Source organism: Pleurodeles waltl, chromosome 7, assembly GCF_031143425.1.
Source record: "Pleurodeles waltl isolate 20211129_DDA chromosome 7, aPleWal1.hap1.20221129, whole genome shotgun sequence".
Classification (NCBI taxonomy): Eukaryota; Metazoa; Chordata; class Amphibia; order Caudata; family Salamandridae; genus Pleurodeles; species Pleurodeles waltl.
Window position 1 is genome coordinate 400,034,671 of NC_090446.1, and position 21,868 is coordinate 400,056,538.

Consider the following 21,868-nt stretch of genomic DNA (forward strand, 5'->3'; position numbering starts at 1 on the left):
TGAAAGTTCAAGTCGCAAGGATAAGTAGATAGAAAATGGCGGTCACGTCCGCGGCGGGGCGTACCGCGGCGGTGCGTACCGCCACCGCCGGCGCCCTTCGCCATTGGCTCCTGAAACCCATAGGCTTCAATGTTAACCAATGCGGCTTCGCGCCACGGTCTTCGACCGCTGACCGCCGCGGTGTGCCACGCCAGCGCATTGACCTCACATCCCATTGTCACACTTCACAGGTCAGGCAGCCGCCATTTCGAGGGTCCACATGGCTCAATTTCAACTGTGTCACACAGGCCTTGCATAGCCACTCAGACACGCCATTCACTGCATAGAGAATCGTTTACTGTGCTAGCTGTGAGTACGTACCTGTGGGTTGCTTGACTGTGTGCTCCATGTTGTCCTTCCTAGGCACCGTCCGCTGGGTTTGGCGAGGAGACGGATGAATCCTCCCGTGTACCGACCGCTGGTGGACCTGTCGACAATGGAAGAACGCCACATTATCCTGACCTACCGTCTTGACCGTGCCACTATCCATGAACTGTGTGCCCAGCTGGAGCCCGACCTGATGTCCCCCATCCGCCAACCCACAGGGATTCCCCCTCTGGTGCAGGTCCTGTCAGTACTCCATTTCTTGGCAAGTGGGTCATTTCAGACAACAGTGGGAATTGCTTCTGGGATGTCTCAGCCCATGTTTTCGAAGGTGTTATCCAGAGTGTTGTCTGCCCTGATGAAATACGTGAGGAGCTACATCATTTTCCCTGAGGTGGGCGAATTGGCTACAGTGAAGGGTGATTTCTACACCCTTGGGCATATTCCCAACGTCATTGGTGCCATTGATGGGACCCATGTGGCTTTGGTTCCCCCAAGAGACAGGGAGCAGGTGTACAGGAACAGAAAAAATTACCATTCCATGAACATCCAGGTGGTATGTTTGGCTGACCAGTACATCTCGCATGTAAATGCCAAATTCCCAGGGTCAGTGCATGACGCCTACATCCTGAGGAATAGCAGCATCCCTTACGTGATGGAACAGCTAGAGAGACACCGTGTATGGCTATTGGGGGACTCTGGGTACCCCAACCTGTCGTGGCTACTGACCCCAGTAAGGAATCCCCGGACCAGGGCAGAGGAACGGTACAATGAGGCCCATGGGCGTACTAGGAGGGTGATCGAACGCACCTTTGGCCTCCTAAAGGCCAGGTTTAGGTGCCTGCATATGACCGGTGGATCCCTAATGCACTCACCTAAGAAGGTGTGTCACATCATCGTGGCCTGCTGCATGCTTCACAACCTGGCTTTGCGCCGCCAGGTGCCTTTCCTGCAGGAGGATGGTCGAGACGGTGGTGTTGTGGCAGCCGTGGAACCTGTGGAGAGTGACGAGGAGGAAGACGACGGGGCTGAAACAGACAACAGGGACAGAATCATTGAACAGTACTTCCAATAGGACACAGGTAACAATTCAAACATAATTTAGTAAATGTGAACTACTCTCCTGCATCTCTGCTGCCTGTCTATTTGCCCCAGTGTATGATGACTGAGTTGTGGCTTTTCCCTCCCTATTTCAGATCTGGGGTCCCCACTACGAGTCCTGTGCTTCGTTTCCCCATGGACTACAGCTTTGTGGCAGCTGTTTGTTGACTTCACTATGTACAAGGACATATTTGCACTGTCATGTCAATTACAAAATTTAGAAATCACAGCCAGACTCCAGATAGTTTTGTGCTAAATGGGTGTTTATTTCAGTGCTCAAAATGGGATGGGTGGTTTCAAGTGGGTGGGGGCTATGGTGAAGGAATGTCCATGGCAGAGTCCAGAGTAACAGTCACACAGGTGCATGGTCCAGAGGCCTGTGGAGAGATGGAGCATGGGCAGTTCAAGGATGGACAGGGTGACAATGTGGGACAGTGGGATGACATCAGGTGGTATCCTTTGCTGGCGGGGGTCTTGACATCCTACTCTGTCTTCTTGCGAGATCTCAGGGCCCTCTTGCGGGGTGGTTCTTCTCCTGCAGGAGGTAGGGGTCTGGTGGGCTGCTGTTGTGCGGGGGCCTCCTGTCCACTAGCGCCGGCGGAGGTGGTTGGCTGTTCTTGGTCCAGGCTAGTGGCAGGGGCCCTTTGTTGTTGTTGAGTGTCCGTCCTGGTGTTGATGAGGTCCTGCAGCAGCCCTACCATGGTAACCAGGGTGGAGGTGTGGGCTCTGATGTCCTCCCTGTACCCCCGATAGTGTTCCTCCTGCAGTACCTGGATCTCCTGGAACCGGGCCAGTACCGTCGCCATTGTCTCCTGCGAGCGGTTGTATGCTCCCATGATGGTGGTGAGGGCCTCGTGGAGAGTGGGTTCCCTGGGCCCGTCCCCCCCCTGTCGCACAGCTGCCCTCCGAGTTGCCCTGTTTCCCTGGGCCTCTGCCCCCTGGCCGGTGTGCCCACTACCACTGCCCCCAGGTCCCTGTTGTTGTTGGGGTGGTGGGTTATCCTGGGTGCCCTGTAGTGGTAGACACACCGCAGATTGACGCGCCCTGGAGACAGAGGCATGGGCCCGCTGGGTGGGAGCTGTGCTGGTGTTCCCAGAGGGGTTTGGGTCTGTAGTGGCCTGTGCCTGTGTGAGGGGAACCGACTGTCCAGAGGTCCCCGATGGTCCGGGCTGGTCATCGGTGTCCAGGTCGACAGAGCTGCTGTCATCGCTGACGGCCTCTTGGGTGGGGGGTGTGGAGAATTCTGGGCCCTCCGTGGCGGTGTGTTGACGGTCGGGTCCTGCAGGGGTATAGAGGTATGGTTATAGTTTCAATGTGTGCCATATGGGTGTATCTGTGGGTTCCCGTGTCCCCAAGTGCTGGCATTCGTGTGTGGGGGCTTTGGTGAGGGTGGCTTGTGGGGGGGATGTGTATATGCATTGGGCATGCTTTGGTGATGGGTGTCCATGCTTAGTGGATGCATGCAGGCCTAGGTTTTGGGATGTGTGGGTTGTGATGGTGAGACATTGGCAGGGAATAGGTGTGCTGGGGGTGGGGGTGAGGATGGTGGTGGGGGTGAGGATGGTGGTGGGGGTGAGGATGGTGGTGGGGGTGAGGGTGGTGGTGAGGATGGGGGTGGGGGTGGGGTTCGAGGATGGGGGTGAGGGTTGGGGTATGATTTGGCATGCAGGTGGGGGGGAAGCAGTATTGAAGCTTCAACTTACCAGTATCCATTCCTCCGCCGACTCCTGCGAGGCCGTCAGGATGCAGGATGTTCAAGACTTCCTCCTCCCATGTTGTAAATTGTGGGGGTTGAGGTGGGGGTCATCCCCCAGTCTTCTGCACGGCGATGTTGTGCCTGGATACCATGGAACGCACCTTCCCCCGTAGGTCATTCCATCGCTTCCTGATGTCTTCCCGATTTCTGGGGTGCTGTCCCACAGCGTTGACCCTGTCGACAATCCTCTGCCATAGCTCCGTCCTCCGGGCAATGCTGGTGTATTGGATCTGTGTGCCGAACAGCTGGGGCTCTACCCGAACGATTTCCTCCACCATGACCCTGAGTTCTTCGTCTGAGAAGCGGGGGTGTCTTTGGGGTGCCATGGGGTGGTGTGTATGATGTGTGGGGTGGAGTATGTGTAGTTAAGTGTGTTGAGTGTGGTGGTGTGTGTTGTTTTGTGTGTGGATATTGTGTGGGTGATGGTGTTGAGTGGCTGTGGCTGCTAGTTTGTGGATGGTGGTGTCTCGCTCTGGCCTTCTTTCTGAATTTTTGGTCGTAGGGGTTTGTGGGTGATGTGGGTGTGTGTTTTATATTGTATTGTGTGTGTGGGAGTGGTGTGTGTATGTGTATCAGGTGTGTGGAATTCAAATCGGCCAATGTGGCTGAGTTTTGTTCGTTTGTGTGTATTCTGACCGCGGCGGTGTGTCCCGCCAATGGAAAACCGCGTTTGAAAGACCGCCGCGTGGATTCGTGGGTCGTAATGGCATGGGCGTATTTCTGTTGGCGTGACGGTGGAGGTTTTGTCACCTCCACTTTTCCGCCGACCGCTGGTCTGGCGGTCTGTTGTGGCTGTCGGATTTTCGGAGGTTTGGCTGCTGCGGGTCAGAATGACCGTGGCGGGTTTCCGCGACCGCGGCGGGATTATGGAGGATTTCTGACCGGCGGTAGGCGCCTTTTACCGCCGAGGTCAGAATGACCACCAAAGTCTGCAGCAGATTTTCTTGATCAATCTGTCTTAACCGGGCTGCAGCCTCCTGCTGGGAAAGTTTCCAAAACTCATTATACACTTCGTATAAGAACCTTTTTCTCCGGGGAACCTTGGGACCTGATAAGAAATCTTGTAAATCAGTACCATTAGACAGTAACTTGAGGTGTGACTTAACTGCACCCAGCGTGGAGTACTTCAACCATTGTTGACAAAGTTTCCCCACACTGTATGTAGTTATTATATCAGCATGTTCTGGTGAAATGTAACAAGGGTCTGCCCTACTAGTCCTGAACCCCCCAGAAGAGGTAACAAAACATTGATGACACTGATTAGTGTCTACAGGCCACAATAACCACCCGCCCGGATGTAACGATGAAGCATTAAGCGTACCATTCTGGACCCAATGCGTAAATTCACTAAAAGTAGCATTCACATAGTGCTGCCAGTTATTTAATTTAGAAGGGACAGGTATACTAGGCAAAGTCAATTCTCTAATCGACGCCAAGCCCAAACAACTAGTCTGTTGTACTGTGTCATTGAGGAAAATCATTTGCACAGGGATAATGCATGCTCGAAATAATGTATCTCTGCCTTGCATCTGCCAATTTTTCGTACCCCAAACACTTTTCAAGTCAACAGTCTTCAACCAGTATTCATATCCTTCGACCGAAAGTTTAGATACAAACGAATTAGAATACAATAATTTAGTATCGGTCAACAAAATTTGCTTATTAAAATACGGTGTCACTTTAAAATAGTAAGACTTAGCATTTCGCTGATCATGCCCAGAAAAATATGCAAATTTATCATTATACGTTTTCGAACTCCCTTGTGGAGGAGTCGAGCAATGTTCCCATTGTACATAATTAAAGATGGACTTAGGGCTACTCGCTTTGTGAATAAAGTGGTGTCCATAATAGGTGTAGCAAAACATATCACCATGATTATCTCTAAATTGGTAAGCATCTTCATCGTCATAGACAGTATCATATTGCAAATCTTTTAGCATAGCATCTACTGTCTTCACATCCCAATCATCAGAAACAATGCCTGGAATAACAATATCATTCATTGATAACTTAAGAACATACGGTATTTGAATCAATTCAGTGGGACCATATATATCAAACATTACTTTGTCCCACACAATCCCATCCGGAATTGGTATTGCAGAAATGTTCACATTGGATAAGTCTCTTCGAACCATATGAGACGAAAAATGTGGTCTCAACACAGTCTCCACGTGCTCAATGTCTGATCGATCAGGAAGAAAATGACCATGTATTACTAGAAAAAAGGTAACCACAAATCCCAACCATAAAAAAAGAGTCAGTACAGCCATAAAAAGCCACAAATAGTTCCAAGGAATAACAAAATATGTACGTTTAAGCCAACTGAGTAGCTTACGTGGACCTCGGATTGAAGACAGCGAAGACGAAGAGCTGGATACAGCCGCATCCGCGTCGTTGAAGCAGCCAGAGGCAGTTCTTGCAAAAGGTGCAACAGTGAACAAGGAAGCTGATGGAGGTTCTCTCCTAGGTACGCTATAAATCACATGTTCAGAAACATCAGTAGAACGTACAGCAACTTGAGAAAAATAATCGATATCAATCGTTGACTGTGGAACAATCGCAAGATCATCTTCCACCCTCCCCAAGCTCGGAGAGGAAACAGGGTCGGTGCTAATCACCTGCAGCGGGACTTCTTCCCCAGTAGTGAGAGGGATGCCGGAACTACTGGGTGTCCCTCTTGGTCTGCTGTGCAGAATCGGCCACATGTTGTAACTTGACATTATCAATGGAAACAAAACGATTTCCTTTGGCCCCTTGCAGCGGCGGCAAAATCACAGTTCTCGTGCCGCTCACCCCCAACACCGGGACAGGTGCTCGATAAGAAGGACCAAATTCTTTCTTTACTGCGACCTTTTCACGCACTAGATCCCCAATCCTGGGTATCCAACCAGTAGGTGTTACTGGCTCATCCTTAATTCCAGAGGAGGCAGCACTCGCAGAAGAGTTATCTTCACGAAATTGTTGTAAATCCTGCAAAACAGTGACACGATCATTTATGTCAAAGGGCGTATCTGCCGCCTCCACACCAGGACCATCTAGATCAGGAACATACATTTGTGTTCCGAACAGGCACTCATATGAAGTACAACCCCCCAGTGACCTTCTAGGCAAGTTATTAAGTGCTCTCTGTACTCCATACAGGTGGGCTAGCCAACTACGACCCGTACCTATAACCCTGGCTGTTAAGGATTGCTTTAAATCACGATTTAAACGCTCCACGACAGAATTTCCCTCGGGTTGAAATGGAGACGAGAATTGGAGTTGGACCCCCAACGAAGCCATGGTGTCCCTGAATGCCTTAGAGGCAAAAGCAGGGCCCTGGTCCGAATGAAAAGCCGCAACTGCAAATGTATCGACAAAGATACGCAAATCTTTAATAACAGTCCGAGCTTCAGCCGAGCGCTGTGGCCAGACCCTCACAAATCTGGAGCACGAATCTACAGCAACCAATATGTATTTGTATGCACTATCTGGTGACAGTGGACCACAATGGTCCAAGTACACACACTGTAATGGTCTATTTGATATCAGAAGAGGAGTCTGCTGCGGGCGTCTAGCCGACAATGCTTTAATTTGTTGACAGACGTCACAACAAAGGACATACTGCTTTGTCTCCTTATAGAGACCAGGCCACCAATAACGGGCCTGTAAAAGTGAAATCGTGGCAGCCACACCAGCATGCGCAGATGCCACCCCTTCATGTGCTGCAGAAATTAATCGAGGTCTCTCAATCTTATTCGGTAACTCACGTACACCAACGCCTGGAATATTAACAACAGCATTTAGTGCACCACTCAAGCAGTAACTATATTTAGAAGGGAATCCTTTAGGAAATGGCGTGCCATCAGCCGTAGCTTTTATGGCAGCCGAAATCTCCACGTCTGGTTTTGAACTCGAACGAGTTACCGCGGCTACAGTGGCGATAGCCACTGCCGACTTTGCAGCCTCATCAGCCAAAGTATTCCCAGCAACGTGTATTCCAACGCGCTGGTGTCCAAGTGTATGTACAACATGGACTTTAGGAAGCGTTTCTTTCAGACCCGCAACCTTACCCCACAACAATTTATGTTTAATGGTGTTGCCTTTAGAATCTCTGAACCCATTCATTTTCCAATAATGCAGATATTCATTGAAGGATTGCACACAGTAGTAGGAGTCACAGACCAGCAAGGTCAATATCGCTGGCTCTGCATGCTCCAACGCTAACAAAAGAGCTTTGAGCTCAGCCAGCTGCGCCGTGCAATCTCCCAAGGTTTTAGTATAAGTATGTCGGGGGCAGAAGACTTCCCCCTCCATAGTCCCGCTCACCACCGCACATGCAGCAGAATACTGTTGTTTAGTCCCAACCGCCGGTTGCGCAGAGCCATCGGTATACATGACCACTTCATATTGGTCAATAGGCAATGTGCCAGCAGGAACTGGGTACTCTATTTCATATTGAAGAAATTCTTGAGTCTGCAGCTTAGGGTCAAATATGTAATCCACATCAGTGGCCGTCAAAGACGTAGCCCATTGTATCCACCGCGGGTGTAAAGCTTTCGAATTAGGAACACTTGCTTTTGTAACAGCCTCTAAGGCTGGAATTGGGGAAACGACAATAATGCGTTGGCCCTGGGCTAGCGGTCTTTCTTTGATCACCGCCATCTGTACTGCAGTGAGAATTTTCTCAGTCTGTGCAAAACGTTGTTCTGCAGCAGAATACAAGTGGGACTTGTATGCTATCGGGACTGTCTCCCCTTCATTAAAGGTGACATACGTAAATCCAACAGCCCCAGGAATCACCCTGATGACCAAATGAGTTTTATTGTCCCGTTTGTGTAAATGTTTAACCGCTAAGAGATCATTCTGCAACTCTCGCAGTATGTGTGTATGCTCAATCGTCCAAAATCTACTTGAAAAATTCGGGCGAATCAGTTCATATAAGGGTTTTATACGTGTAGCATAATCAGGAATGTAAGTTCTGCCAAAATTCAGAAACCCCAACATTGACTGGAGCTTCCGAACCGTGTTAGGAGGCTGCAGTAAAGCACATTTCTCCAAAAAAGGTGGCGCCAGGCTCTTGCCCTCACTCGATAACTCATATCCCAGGAAAATAACACTGAGGAAGGCAATCTTCGATTTCTTAAAATTAAACTTATAACCAATATCAGCAAAACCCACAACAATGCGCGATACGCGTCTGAGATGTTGTAGAATCTCATTGTCCGTCAAATAAATGTCATCAACATATGATAACGCCTCAGGGTCCAACTCGTGCAGAAGTTCAGTCACACGAGCCGAAAACAGTCCTGGGATATTCTTATACCCCTGAGGTAAACGACAAAACTTTTTCTGAGAGCCAAACGCACTGAAACTGGTATAGTCCCGACTTTCGGGTGCTATATTCTGGCAGAAAAATCCATTCGAGATATCCAAGGTTGTTTTGTATTTTTTACGCACTATATTATTCATAAGCGCAGCGCTATGTGAATTCTGTATTGCATATGTGCGTGTATGACTATTCAAATGTCTGTAATCCACCACTATCCTATAGGAATGGTCCGGTTTAGCAACCGGAAATAAGGGAATATTCATCGGCGAGACACAAGGCTCAATCACACCTTGGTACTCCAATTGTGTAAGAATTTTCCGAACCGATGCCCTTGCTTCAAATTTAATAGGATATTGCGGCTGTGGCTGAGGTTCTCCTTTAATGGGAATGACATGATAAGGTGAATGTTTATCCCACCCCACATTATTTCTATATAGGGCGGGGGCTTGTGCTAGAGCCCATGATTTACCATATGACTCCGCTAGTTCTCTCGGAACAAGTGGTGAAAAGGAAGGCGCAATAACCTCCTCCCCAACCGGACAGTCGCGAACAAAGTCAGGTGGCCAATCTTGTTCGGCCAACAGGACATCATATGATTTCACCACATGGTCCCAAAAGATGGCGTGTACAACGCGGTCAATGTCCCCTTCTAATCGTAGAGTCACAAGATATACTTGATCAGGATCAGAGACTCATATCCGCCGTCTCGACTTGTATGAAGTCATCAGTTGCTTTCACCTCCAGATGCTCTAGAAGACTCCGGCGAACTATTGTGACCTCTGCCGCGCTGTCTAACAGCGCTAACGCCCATGTCTTGTTCGTCAAGAGAACTCTCTTCTTGAGCGGCATGTCTAACTGAAACTGCTGCCACTTTCTTTTTTTTAAATTGCTGTTTTTGTTGCAGCGGTTTCTCTTCTTGTTTAATAGAAACCTCCGGTGAGCGTTGTGAATCCTGTCTCGGTTTCACGTACTCCGTCCTCCGCTCTGACCGCCCACCTCTCTCACTTCTTTTCTCCGAGGAGTCCTGAAAGGAACGAGATTGGCGCGTATCAGTATATTGATATCTATCAGGCGTCTTCAAAGTATCCCTATTCCTGAGATTATACTTATTTTGCGGGGTCTCCGGTTGCGGAGACTGCCCATCATCTTTCTTAGGTATTTGCTGTTTCTTATCCCAGCGCTTTTTCGCACCCTCAGGTTGCTGCTGCTTACAATTATCCTTATTATTTTTACCCTGCAATTGTGGCTTCTGCGGTCGAGCCCCTAGGCTATCACGACCAATACTAGAATATGTTTCAGCTATTATTCTCGGAAGTTCCCGCTCCTGATTAATCTGCGGAACGTCCCGAAGACGCATTCGCACTGCTAGTGCTACAGCCTCCCCCTTGAGATTACTCAAAATAATAGAAGAAACCGCGTCAAAATTACCCATCAATTGCATGCCTAAATCTAAGGCAGGGGCAGCCCCATATTCATCCTGAATTTGTTTAAGCACCTCCGGCAAATTAGCCAAAGTCGGTGTACCGTGTGCTGTAGTATAGAGTGCGGCAAACACCGTGCCCCAAGTATTACAAAGATCCACCGTAGGAACCATCCCATACGGCAAACACATCGTCAAAATTCTATGCTTATCCTGAGGTCCCGTATGGGGAAATACTGCTTCCAGCGTATTAATTTTTTGCGCCAGCCAAAATGGAGTCTCCTCACGTTTAGCCGGTACTTTGCCCATTACAGAGTGTACAGTGGCCGGATTGATTCCCGGTACCACCGCATGTGGTTGAGCTGGAGCAGCACGCGCTGCATTAGTATTTAATGTCTGCATCACAAACTGAACTAATCGTCTGTACGTTGCAGTTAATTCCACATATAAACGACGCACCTCAGCCACTGCCACATTTGCCACTCCAGGATATGGTGTATATGTAGCCAATAAAGGCCAGGTCGGACCATCATTACTCAACGGACCTAACCTTACTGGTGTTACTGAATGTGGGAGGGCGCCATCAAGCCAATTATGGTGTTCTTGATAAGATAAAGGTATTTCTAAGTATGCATAAGCCCTGTATTGTCCAGGGACATTCGCAACAGTATATTCGTGAAAAGTAGTTGTACCCCCATCAGCTGCTGGAAATACGACCCAAGAATAAAAAAGTTCTGTTCTATAGGCTGCATGGGCATCCACCACAAAAGTGACCGGACCCCCCTGGACCGTCAGTCCATGTGCTATCAGATGACCCGTGAGCGGCAATCGCATATTAAGCGGTATATTTATTACAACTGGATTCGCCATTAGTATAACAATAATAGCTCTAGGACAGAGAAGGCACACCAATATCGGGGTATTTCCTTTCAAAGTTCAAGCTTGAACAACCAACCACAAAGTATGAGGATGTACCCAACCTGTGGTGGCGGAAACCCTCAGCCCCACGGACGCCTCCGTATACGGAACCGAGGAGTCAAAATATATACGAGACCGAGAGAGTCAGTCGGACCCAAACATTAGAGCCAGATCAAACGTTGGCGGCGCCATGTCGCGTGGGCTCTCATTATCCTAAATGAGACTACTGGATTTCTAGGCAGCAGGATCGATAACGGTGTGGGGGACTGAGTCTGACCCACGTGTAAGGAACTCTGTCACCCTAAATCCGGTTGTTGCTCCGGCTAACTAGCAGTGCCTCATTTCTCCCACGGGGAAGAAATGATTGGGCAGCCTAGCGCATGACATCTTTGGAACTTCTCAGGGAAGTCGTGGTCACTCAGATCCAAACCAACTCTCTCATTCACAATATGGTCTCATATACAAATGACAAAGACAGTATAAGTTTTATATAATGTTTTAATAAAACGACTGTATTTTAGATATTAAGGCGTGAGCCGCAATAACCAGAACAATACAACATAGTAGGATTGATATAGTAACCAGGAGAGTAAAACATAGAAATAAAGCTATCATAATTCCTAACCGTTTCTACTCTCCCTCTGCTTGTTCTATTTGGAGCACAGCATCTTAAGCTTTCAGCTTGCCTTTCTGTATCACTAGGGAGACGGACACACTCATACCTGAGCAAAGGCCTGTGATCTGGTTCAGCATCTGCAACGAGGCAGTCAGCGTCTAGTTGTGGTTCCCTGGTCGGAATCTCCCTCTTGCATGTATTGGGACAAGGAAGTGATTTTATAACTAACATGTCATCGTGATCACAAAATGTTCCTACGCAGGAATGGCAAGTCTAGACTCCTACCACGTCTATCGGCAATGTACCAGACTGTATCCTTGACTAAAGCACAGAGTGAATATGTTATGAAGAACTCCAGTGCTGAAGTAGGCAAAACAGTGTGATATGAATAAAAAACAACACCGTAGAACTGGCTATTCTGTAAAATAACAGTACGAAGCCTAATAGAAAGCATTTAGAGTAAAGTGCACAGAGGCTCTAAGCTGTTAGCAAATGAATAAAATATATTTAGGGCAAAGTGCACAGAGGCCTAAGGCCTGAAGCTAATGCGCAAAATATACGTAAAACTGACCACACTACACTGGGACCCATAGGGTCCAATGTTAACCAATGCAGCATTGTGCCGCGGTCTTCGACCGCCTACCGCGACGGTGTACAACGCCAGCGCAGTTACCTCACATCCCATTGTCCCACTTTAGAGGTCAGGCAGCCGCCATTTCAGGGGCCCACATGGCCTAATTACCAACTGCGTCACACAGACCTAGGCCTTGTGGCACAACACAAATACAGGCCAGATTCTGTGTATGAATGGTGTTCTGTGTAGACTGTGGGTACATACCTCTGAGTTGTTTGACCCTGTGGTCGCTGTTGTCCTTCTTAGGCACCGTCCGCTGGGACATGTGAGGAGATGCCAGAATCCTCCGGTGTACCGACCACTGGTGGACCTGTTGACAATGGAGGAGCGACATTTGATCATCACCTGCAGGTTTGACCGTGTCACAATCCAGGAACTGTGTACTCAGTTGGAGCCAGACCTGATGTCAGCAATCCGCCATCCCACAGGGATCCCCCCTCAAGTGCAGGTGCTATCAGTGCTCCATTTCCTTGCAAGTGGGTAATTTCAAACAACAGTGGCCATGGCATCAGGGATGTCCCAGCCTATGTTTTCTAACGTGTTGTCCAGAGTGTTGTCTGCCCTGCTGAAACACATGCGGAGCTGCATCGTTTTCTGTCAGGTGGAGGACTTGCCTACAGTGAAAGGTGACTTCTATGCCCTTGGACATATCCCCAACATCATAGGTGCCATTGATGGGACCCATGTAGCTCTGGTCCCCCCACACAGGAGAGAACAGGTGTACAGGAACCAGAAGAGTTATCATTCAATGAATGTACAGATGGTATGTTTGGCAGACCAGTACTTCTCCCAGGTAAATGCTATGTTCCCTGGCTCTGTGCATGACGCCTACATCCTGCGGAATAGCAGCATCCCTTATGTGATGGGTCAACTCCAGAGGCACCGGGTGTGGCTATTAGGGGACTCTGGTTACCCCAACCTGTCATGGCTATTGACCCCAGTGAGGAATCCCAGGACCAGGGCAGAGGAACGCTACAATGAGGCCCATGGGCAGACTAGGAGGGTGATCGAACGCACCTTTGGCCTCCTGCAGGCCAGGTTCAGGTGCCTACATATGACAGGTGGTTCCCTATTCTACTCACCAAGGAAGGTGTGCCACTCATCGTGGCCTGCTGTATGCTTCACAATTTGGCTTTGCGACAACAGGTGCCTTTTCTGCAGGAGGATGGTCCAGATGACGGTGTTGTGGCAGCTGTGGAGCCTGTGGACAGTGATGAGGAGGAAGCAGAGGAAGAAGACATTGACAACAGGGACTCAGTTATCCAGCAATATTTCCAATGACACACAGGTGAGAATACATTCCTGTCTACTACAAGTACTTTCACACTTCTACCTCTATCCTGTCTGTCGATTTCAACCAGTATATGGTAACTGAGTTGTACATTTCCATTACGGTTTTACAGGTGTGGTTTCTAACGTGTGTTATCTGCTTAGATTTCTCGTGGACTTGAGATGTGTGACATAGGTATGTTGACATTACATTTGAGAACGCATTTTGTCACTGTCATTGCTAATACACATTTTCAAAATCACAGACTGACTCCAGATTGTTTTGTGCTTCAAGGGTGTTTATTGAAGTGCTAAATATTGGAGGGGGGTTGTAAAGTGGTGAGGGGTGATGGTGGAGGAATGTCCATGGCAGAGTCCAGTCTATTAGTCTCACAGGTGCATTGCCCATATGGGCATTTGAAGTGGTGCTGTGGCAGTTCCAATATGGACAAGGTTACAAAGTGGGACAGTAGGATGACAATCAGGGTGGTCTTATTTCTTGGCGGGGGTCTTGGCATCGTGCTCTGTCTTGTTCCTGGTTCTCAGAGACCGCTTGCGGGGTGGTTCTCCATCTGCAGGGGGTGGGGTGCTGGTGTGGTGGTCCTGTGGCGGTGCCTCCGGTCCACTAGCGCCGGCGGAGGTGGTGGGCAGTTCATCGTCCAGGCTAGTGTCAGGGGCCCCTTGGAGTGCCACAGTGTCCCTCCTGGTGTTAAGTATCTCCTTCAGCACCCCTACGATGGTGCCCAGGGCGGTGCTGATGGTTCTGAGTTCCTCCCTGAAGCACAAATACTGTTCCTCCTGCAGGCGCTGGGTCTCCTGAAACTTGGCCAGTACCTTTTTTTTTGTAAACAAAGTTTATTGCAATTTCGATCAACCAGTGAGCAGGTAAACATAGTATAAGAGAACATACAGTAATCTACATATACTCTGAGGGCTATAGCTTTTTCAATCTATACATCTCTGCACTAACAGCAATCTAATGTTGCAACATCTACCCTACTCCCCATCCCACACCTCCCCAACAGTGCCCCTCCCCCCAGTGATGATGTTGGTAGCATATCTGGACAGTTGTATTGTATGTAGGTGTGTTATGAAGGAGTCAACCCTCCGCTCACTATGTGAGAGTGTTTCCCCCGTCTAATCCAACCGTAGGATCCTGCCCCGGGGTCATCTGTAATGGCACCAATGGATTGGGTCTATAGGTAACTTCACAAAACATCCAATCATCATTCAATCAGGGGTCTGGACCCAATCGACATTCCTCCTTAAAGGAGTCTAGTATCGCATCCCAACCTTGCGCCGCCTCTAGGGGCCGCCAACCCCTTCTGGCCTCACCATGCAGAACCGCGCTCTCGCACCCAGCCCACCTAGTTAATTCTCTGGTCCATTGGGACAGTCTCGGCCCAACTGGATTCTTCCAGGACATCGCTATTTCCCTCTTGGCAAGCACGTAGGCCAAGTCCCGGAACCTGTTGGTTATTTTGTACTTAGCCGTGCGTGGAAACCAGCCAAGCAGACATTGACCTATTGTGCAGGGGACCTCCCTTCCTATCGCTCCAGCCACCAGACTGCTCACCTCCGTCCAATACACCTCCACCGTAGGGCAGCTCCAGAACATATGCCTAAATTCCGCCTTCTCTAGCCCGCACCTCGGGCAATGTGCTCCTTCCACTCCAATGTACCTGCTGATTCGTTCAGGGGTGAGGTATGCCCTATGTAGTACATAAAAATTAATCAGCTTAAATCTGGCATTGCGAGTCATTTTGGGGAAGCCCCCAGAATACACTCCCAGTCCACTTCGGATATAGTTGTGCCTAGGTCTACTTCCCAGGACGATTTGAGCTGAGTCAAAGGTATGGTCCTATCGGCCTGAACCCTGCTGTAGAGATTAGAAACTGCCTTAAAGGTGCCAGACGAAGTCGCCAAATATGTACAGGTTGTTTGTGCAGTGAGCTCTCCTGTCCGTCTCAGCCAATGTTTCCTGATACTAGCCACTACTGAGCCATATAATAAGAAGTGCCCTCCCTGTAGACCGAATTGTGTCCGAAGGACTTCAAACGGCATCAGCGTTCCCTCCTTAAATAGTGCTCCTACCGTCTGTATCCCGGCCTCCACCCAGGACTGGAGTCCACCCCAGTCACCTCGGTGGGGCAAAGCTCTTAGGGACAAGAGGGGTAGGTCAGGGGAGTAAGGAGCCTTTACTTTAAGTTAACGCAAAAAGCTCCTCCAACAGCGCGCAAGGACTTTAAATTCAAGGGAATCATGTTTCCCAGTACTCGGACACCCCAACAACAGTTCGTATAATCTAGTCTCTGGGGGAGTAAATGCTTTTACCTCTATCCCTGTCGCTGCTCTGTTGGCTATCCATTGCGCCAACCACTGGAGCTGCGCTGCCAAGTAGTAAGCCTCAAAGTCTGGAACTGCTAGGCCTCCGTCTGGGGATCGCCTCTGAAGTTTGGCCAGAGCCACTCGCTTCCGTCCACCACCCCAGATATAGGCTATGACCATGGACTCCAGTTCTTCAAATATGGCTTTAGGAATCCATACTGGCAGGACCGTGAAGTGATACAGGAGGCGAGGCAACACCACCATTTTAAGGATGGCTACCCTCCCCGCTACAGATAGAGGTAAGGTTTGCCAGAAAGCCATGTTGGAACGGAGGGAACGCATTGAGCCTCCAATATTGCTGTCTATTATATCCTGTGGGTCATGGAAAATCCTGACCCCCAAGTATGAGAGGCATCTTGGAACCCACTGGACATTACCCAACTCCAATGGTGGGGTTACATTAGCGTTCAAAGGAAACAGGCCGGTCTTGCCCCAATTCACCCGAAGTCCAGAAAGTCGCCAAATTGCGAAAGCATCTGTTGGGTTCGGGGAAGGTCTCTGTGTACATCGTCTAAGAAGATCAACAGGTCATCCGCATATAACGCTATCTGATGTCTCTTGCCCCCCGCCACTATGCCGGGACCCCCACCACCGCCGCGGGCTGCGGCTGCCAGTGGCTCCATAGCCAGTGCAAACAGTAGCGGTGATAGAGGACACCCCTGTCTGGTACCCCGCTCAACGGCATAAGGTCTGGATATTGTCCTTCCTGTCCGTACCCTAGCAGTGGGCTCGATATACAACAATCTGACCCAGACAATATATTCAGGTCCGAAACGAAGGTGGGACATCACTGTGTAAAGGAAAGCCCACTCCAAGCTATCAAAGGCCTTTTCTATATCGACTGCGAGCACTCCAGGGGCTGGGCTAGTCGAATTCTGATCGTTCATGACCGCTATAAATCTGCGTATGTTATCCGCTGTGTTGCGCCCCGGGATGAACCCTGCCTGGTCTGTATGTATTAGTGTTGTCATGTGGGGGAGCAGCCTAGAGGCCAGTACCTTGCTGAGGATCTTGTAATCCAGGTTCAGCATGGATAAAGGTCTGTATGCCCCGGCTTCCGCAGGATTTTTCCCAGGTTTAAGCAAGGGCACTATTACCGCCTCCCTCGCTGTTGCTGGCAAAATTCCTCGGTCTCTGGCGGATTGAAATAGAATCTCGAGCATAGGAGCTAACAAATCTATATACATGGCATAGAATTCAATAGGGAGACCATCTGTCCCCGGAGTCTTTCCCCTTGATAGTTCACTAATGGCCCTCCGAATCTCTGGTTGCGTAATGGCGCCCTCAAGTTGTGACGCAGCGTCCGGTGTTAGTGCCTGTAACTGCAGTCTTGATACATAACTATTGATGGAGTTACTGTCAGGACGAAGAGTGCTTTTATATAATCGTTCATAAAAGGTCATGAGGTGAGAGTTAATTTGCTCCTGCCCGTGAAGGGGATTCCCCCCCTCCGATAACATTTCCAGGATAGGTGATGTCTTATGCGCTTGCGATACTACCCATGCTAACATCCGACTCGCTTTGTCTCTCTCCCCGTGTGCTCGTGTGATATAGTTTTGGTAGTCGAAGCAACGAAGGCGCTCCACACAGTCAGCGACCGTTGCTCTAAGCTCTAGGATAGTAGGTTGAAGGAGCGGATTTTCAGGTCTTTTTTTCTCCACCTCTCGCAGCTCCCTCTCCGCTTGTTCAGTGTCCCTGAGTAGAGTCCTTCGGACCCCCACCGCTCCCGCAATACAGTGCCCACGCATTACCACTTTAAAAGCGTCCCATTCAATCAAGGGGTTATTGGTCGAAGCCTCGTTATCTACAAAGTAGTGGGTAATATGTTGTCTCAGCTCCTCCCGAAAGGGTGCGTCATCTAGGGACTCAGTCTTCAGCCGCCAGGTGGGGATGCGGGAAGGGGGTGAACCTCAGTGTAACTCTAATAATAGAGGGTTATGATCAGAGATTGTGCGGGTCAGGTATTCAACATTATGCACCTGAGGGAAAATGTCTGGGGAGCAGAAAAACACATCTAAGCGGACATGGAGCTCGTGCCAGGGAGAGAAGTAGGAATAGTCTCTGGTCTCAGGGTGTAGCCGTCTCCAGACATCCACCAGCCCCCAGCTCGCCTGCCAGGAGGAGAATAGCCTTGCTACTCTCATCAGAGGGGAATCATGTAACAGAGGGTGGGAGCGATCCCTGGAGGGATCGGCCACACAATTAAAGTCGCCCCCCATCACTAGAGGGAACTGCAAATAGGTGGCCAGGAGGCCCGATAAGCGTGTAAAGAACTCACCCTGGTCCCAGTTCGGGGCATAAACATTGATCAGCGCTAGATCCCTTCCCTCCAGTCGACCCCGGATTGCTACAAAACGTCCCTCAGGGTCTATGAGCTTGTCCAATAACTGGAATGGAACCCCGGCTTTGATCCATATCAAGGCACCCCTGGCGAATGCGGAATAAGAGGTATAGTATGCCTGGCCCCTCCACCGTTTCTGCAGTGCTTGCCCTTCAGCCTGGGTTAAATGTGTTTCTTGGAGCAACGCAATCTGAATCCCTCTCCGCTGTAAATGTGAGAATACCTTATATCTCTTGGACATTGTGTGCATGCCCCGTACATTCCAAGAGAGAAATTTATAAGTGCCTAATGTCGCCATAACTGTATTTCAGTCCCCATCTGTGACATGCCCCAAGCAGGGCTAGCAGATACCACGAAGATCCCTACTCTCACATTATCCAACACCAGCAGCCCAATGTTAAACATCCACCACTCATCACTCCCCCTAAACAAGCCCCAACAATTAACATCCCAACTCCCCTTCCCCAGGACAAAAGTTTTAATGTCTCTCATCCAAACTTCGTGAAATGTCAACTAGTTTATCGAAAGTGGGGGAACTCCTAGATCACAAAAGGAGTGGGCCATCACCCAGTCAGAGGTGCCCGGTGTTATGGCCGGGCCCGATCCGTCAGACACACGGGAGGTCTCGGATTCATGGTCCGAATCAGATGGTTCATCGTCCGCAGCGGTCTGTACTTGGGATCCCCGATCAGAGCCACTCAATGAAGCTGCTGCCTCCATGGCTTTTCGTCTCTCAGTTTGCATCTCCACAGGGGAAGGACTATTTACTATACGGGTCGTGTTGCTTTTAGCCCCTCTCCTCCGTTCATGTTCAGGGTTCTGTGTCGGAGGACCATTCCCCTCATGTGACAGCAGATCAAGCCATTGCCATACCTCCTCCGCCGTAGTGAAAAACTGTGTGCTGTCTTTGGCCACTACCCTAAGCTTCGCCGGGAACAGCATGCCATATTGTAGACCTAATTGGCGCAGTTTCTGTTTTTCCTCCCTGAAGGAGGCTCGTTGTTTCTGTACTTCCCGGGAGAAGTCTGGGAAGATACGTACCGTGTGATTGTCCATTGTGCGATCTCCTTTGGTCCTGCTCTGATGCAACAGGTAATCCCTATCTCGGTAATGAAGAAGTCTGGCTATTATAGGTCGTGGGGGGACTCCCGGGGGGGGGGGAGGACGCGTCGGAACTCTATGTGCCCTCTCAATCGCAAAAAAGGGAGAAAGTCCATCGCTCGCTAAGTCCTCTCGGAGCCACCGCTCAAGGAACTCCGCCAGGCCAGTTTGTGGAACACTTTCAGGCATACCGATCACTCGTATGTTATTGCGTCGCGATCTATTTTCCGCATCTTCGGCCCTTAATTCCAGGGCCCTGACCCGGTTCTCCAGCTGCTTTGTAGACTTAGTGGTATCCTTGACCTCCGGAAGAAGCTCTTTAAGTTGCTTGTCGGTGGTGGACACTTTTTCGGCCAGACGACGGTGATCATCTCGCAGTACTGTGAGATCCGTGGCCAAAGCGTCGATTTTCCCCTCCAGTGCTACACGGGAAGCCGTTATAGCTTGTAGGACATCTTGAAGTGTGGGGTCATCGCGTCCCTCTCTTGAAGCGTCATTCCTGGGGTCAGGCGGGACTGCTTGTGTCTCGGCTGAGGACCCACTTTTTTGTTCCATGTCCCTCCGGCGACCGACTTTACCCATCTTCTAGGGTATGGTTCCAACTCCGTCTGGTCGGTGGCCTCTGGACATCAACTTTCCCACCTCAGCGCTGTATACTTCACTGCCAGAGAGATCGCCGAACTGTTATTAGAGAACTGCTGTTTCCGGTGCTCGGTACTCGTGTAAGAGGCTTATCGCCTTCCAGTGCCAGCTGCACTCCGCACTCTGGGCCGCCAAGAACCCCTGGGGACACCACACGTCAGGTAGCCAGGACTCCCTCTCTCCTCTCAGTCAGGGTGTGGACCTGTCGAGCTAAGTAGCCTCGCCGTTCGTGGAGGGCGCCCTCAAGCATTCATGTCTCTCATCCAGTGTCTGGGGGCCCCCTGCACTCTCCTGTAGGTAGCACTGCGCATCTAGAGGGACCCCTGCAAAGGGGGGCCGTATGCACCGTGCCTCAGTGCAGGCCAGGTTCACCCTATCAAGCCACCGACTTCGTCCCCCTCGTTCCAGCTCACCTCAGGAAGTCCATGGAGTCAAGCCTCCCCAGGAGTACCCCCCGGCTTTGCCGTGTAGACTACGATCAATCGTCCTCAGAGGGGAGCTGTCAACGGTGCTCCGGGGGAACCCCGGAATTATCGCCACTAACCGTGAACCATTGGATCCTTCCCTCAGGTGCCGGCCGCCATGTTGTGTGTTCTCCGCAGACCTCAGCCGAGCGCTGTCGCAGTGCTGGGCCCCACTGTTCACCGGCGTGGGTCCCCAGAGGGAACCGCCAGGTCCCCTTGTAATTCTTGTCTCACAAAGGGGTGAGCTGGATAGGATCAGGGAGTTGCTGTAGTGGGTCGTCTGCCGCCGGGAGCGTCGGACAGATCGCGGCCGCCATCTTTTTTTTTTTTTCCCGCGGCACTACGTCGGCCGCAAATTCAGCCCCGAAACTCTCTTCCCTTCGGGATCGGGCCCCTCAAAATGAACCTCGGGACCCCTTCGCACTTTCAGCCAGTCAATGGGGCGGGTTGGGGGTCCACTGCATTTCAGGCTGGAACGGAGTGGGGATCGCTAGCAGGAGCCTCACGGAGAGGCTTCCTCTGCCATCGGTGTCAGGCCACGCCCCAACTTGGCCAGTACCTTTGCCATTGTCTCCTGGGAGTGGTGGTATGCTCCCATGATGGAGGAGAGGGCCTCGTGGAGAGTGGGTTCCCTAGGCCTGTCCGCCCCCTGTCGCACAGCAGCCCTCCCAGTTCCCCTGTGTTCCTGTGCCTCCATCCCCTGGACCGTGTGCCCACTACCACTAACTGCCCCCAGGTCCCTGTTGTTGTTGGGGTGGTGGGTTATCCTGGGTTCCCTGTAGTGGTGGACACACAGCTGATTGACGTGTCCTGGGGACGGAGGTATGGGCCCGCTGGGTGGGTGCTGTGCTGGTGTTTCCAGAGGGGGGAAGGTCTGCAGTGCCTGTGCCTGTGTGAGGGGAACCGACTGTCCCGAGGCCCACGATGGTCCCGGCAGGTCATCCAGATCCAGGTGGACAGAGCTGCTGTCATCACTGTAGGCCTCTTCTGTGGGTGGGGTGGAGATGTCTGGACACTCCTGTCTGGTGACATTGGGCAGTGGCCCTGCAGGGGTGTAAAGGCATGATTATTGCATCTGTGTGTTTCATGGTGTTAAATGGGTGGGTGACCGTGTACCCCAGTGCTAGCATTCCTGTGTGTGGGCTTGTGTGATGATGATTGAGGGGAGTGTTATGGGTATGTGCATTGTGCATGCTTTAGTGGTGGGTGTCCATGCTTTGTTGTGTCATGCAGGGCTTGGTGTTGGGATGGGTGGTTTGTGATATTGGTAGATTTGTGAGGAGTTGGAGTGATAGGGGTGGGGACGAGGGTGGGGGTGTGTGATAGCAGGCAGGTAGGGTGGGGGATATGATAGTTAAGAATTGACTTACCAGAGTCCATTCCTCCACCGACTCCTGTGAGGCCCTCAGGATGCAGAATAGTCAAGACCTGCTCCTCCCATGTTGTTAGTTGTGGGGGAGGAGGTGGGTGTCTGCCTCCAGTCTGCTGTACAGCGATGTTGTGTCTGGAGACCACGGAACACACCTTCCCCTGTAGGTCAT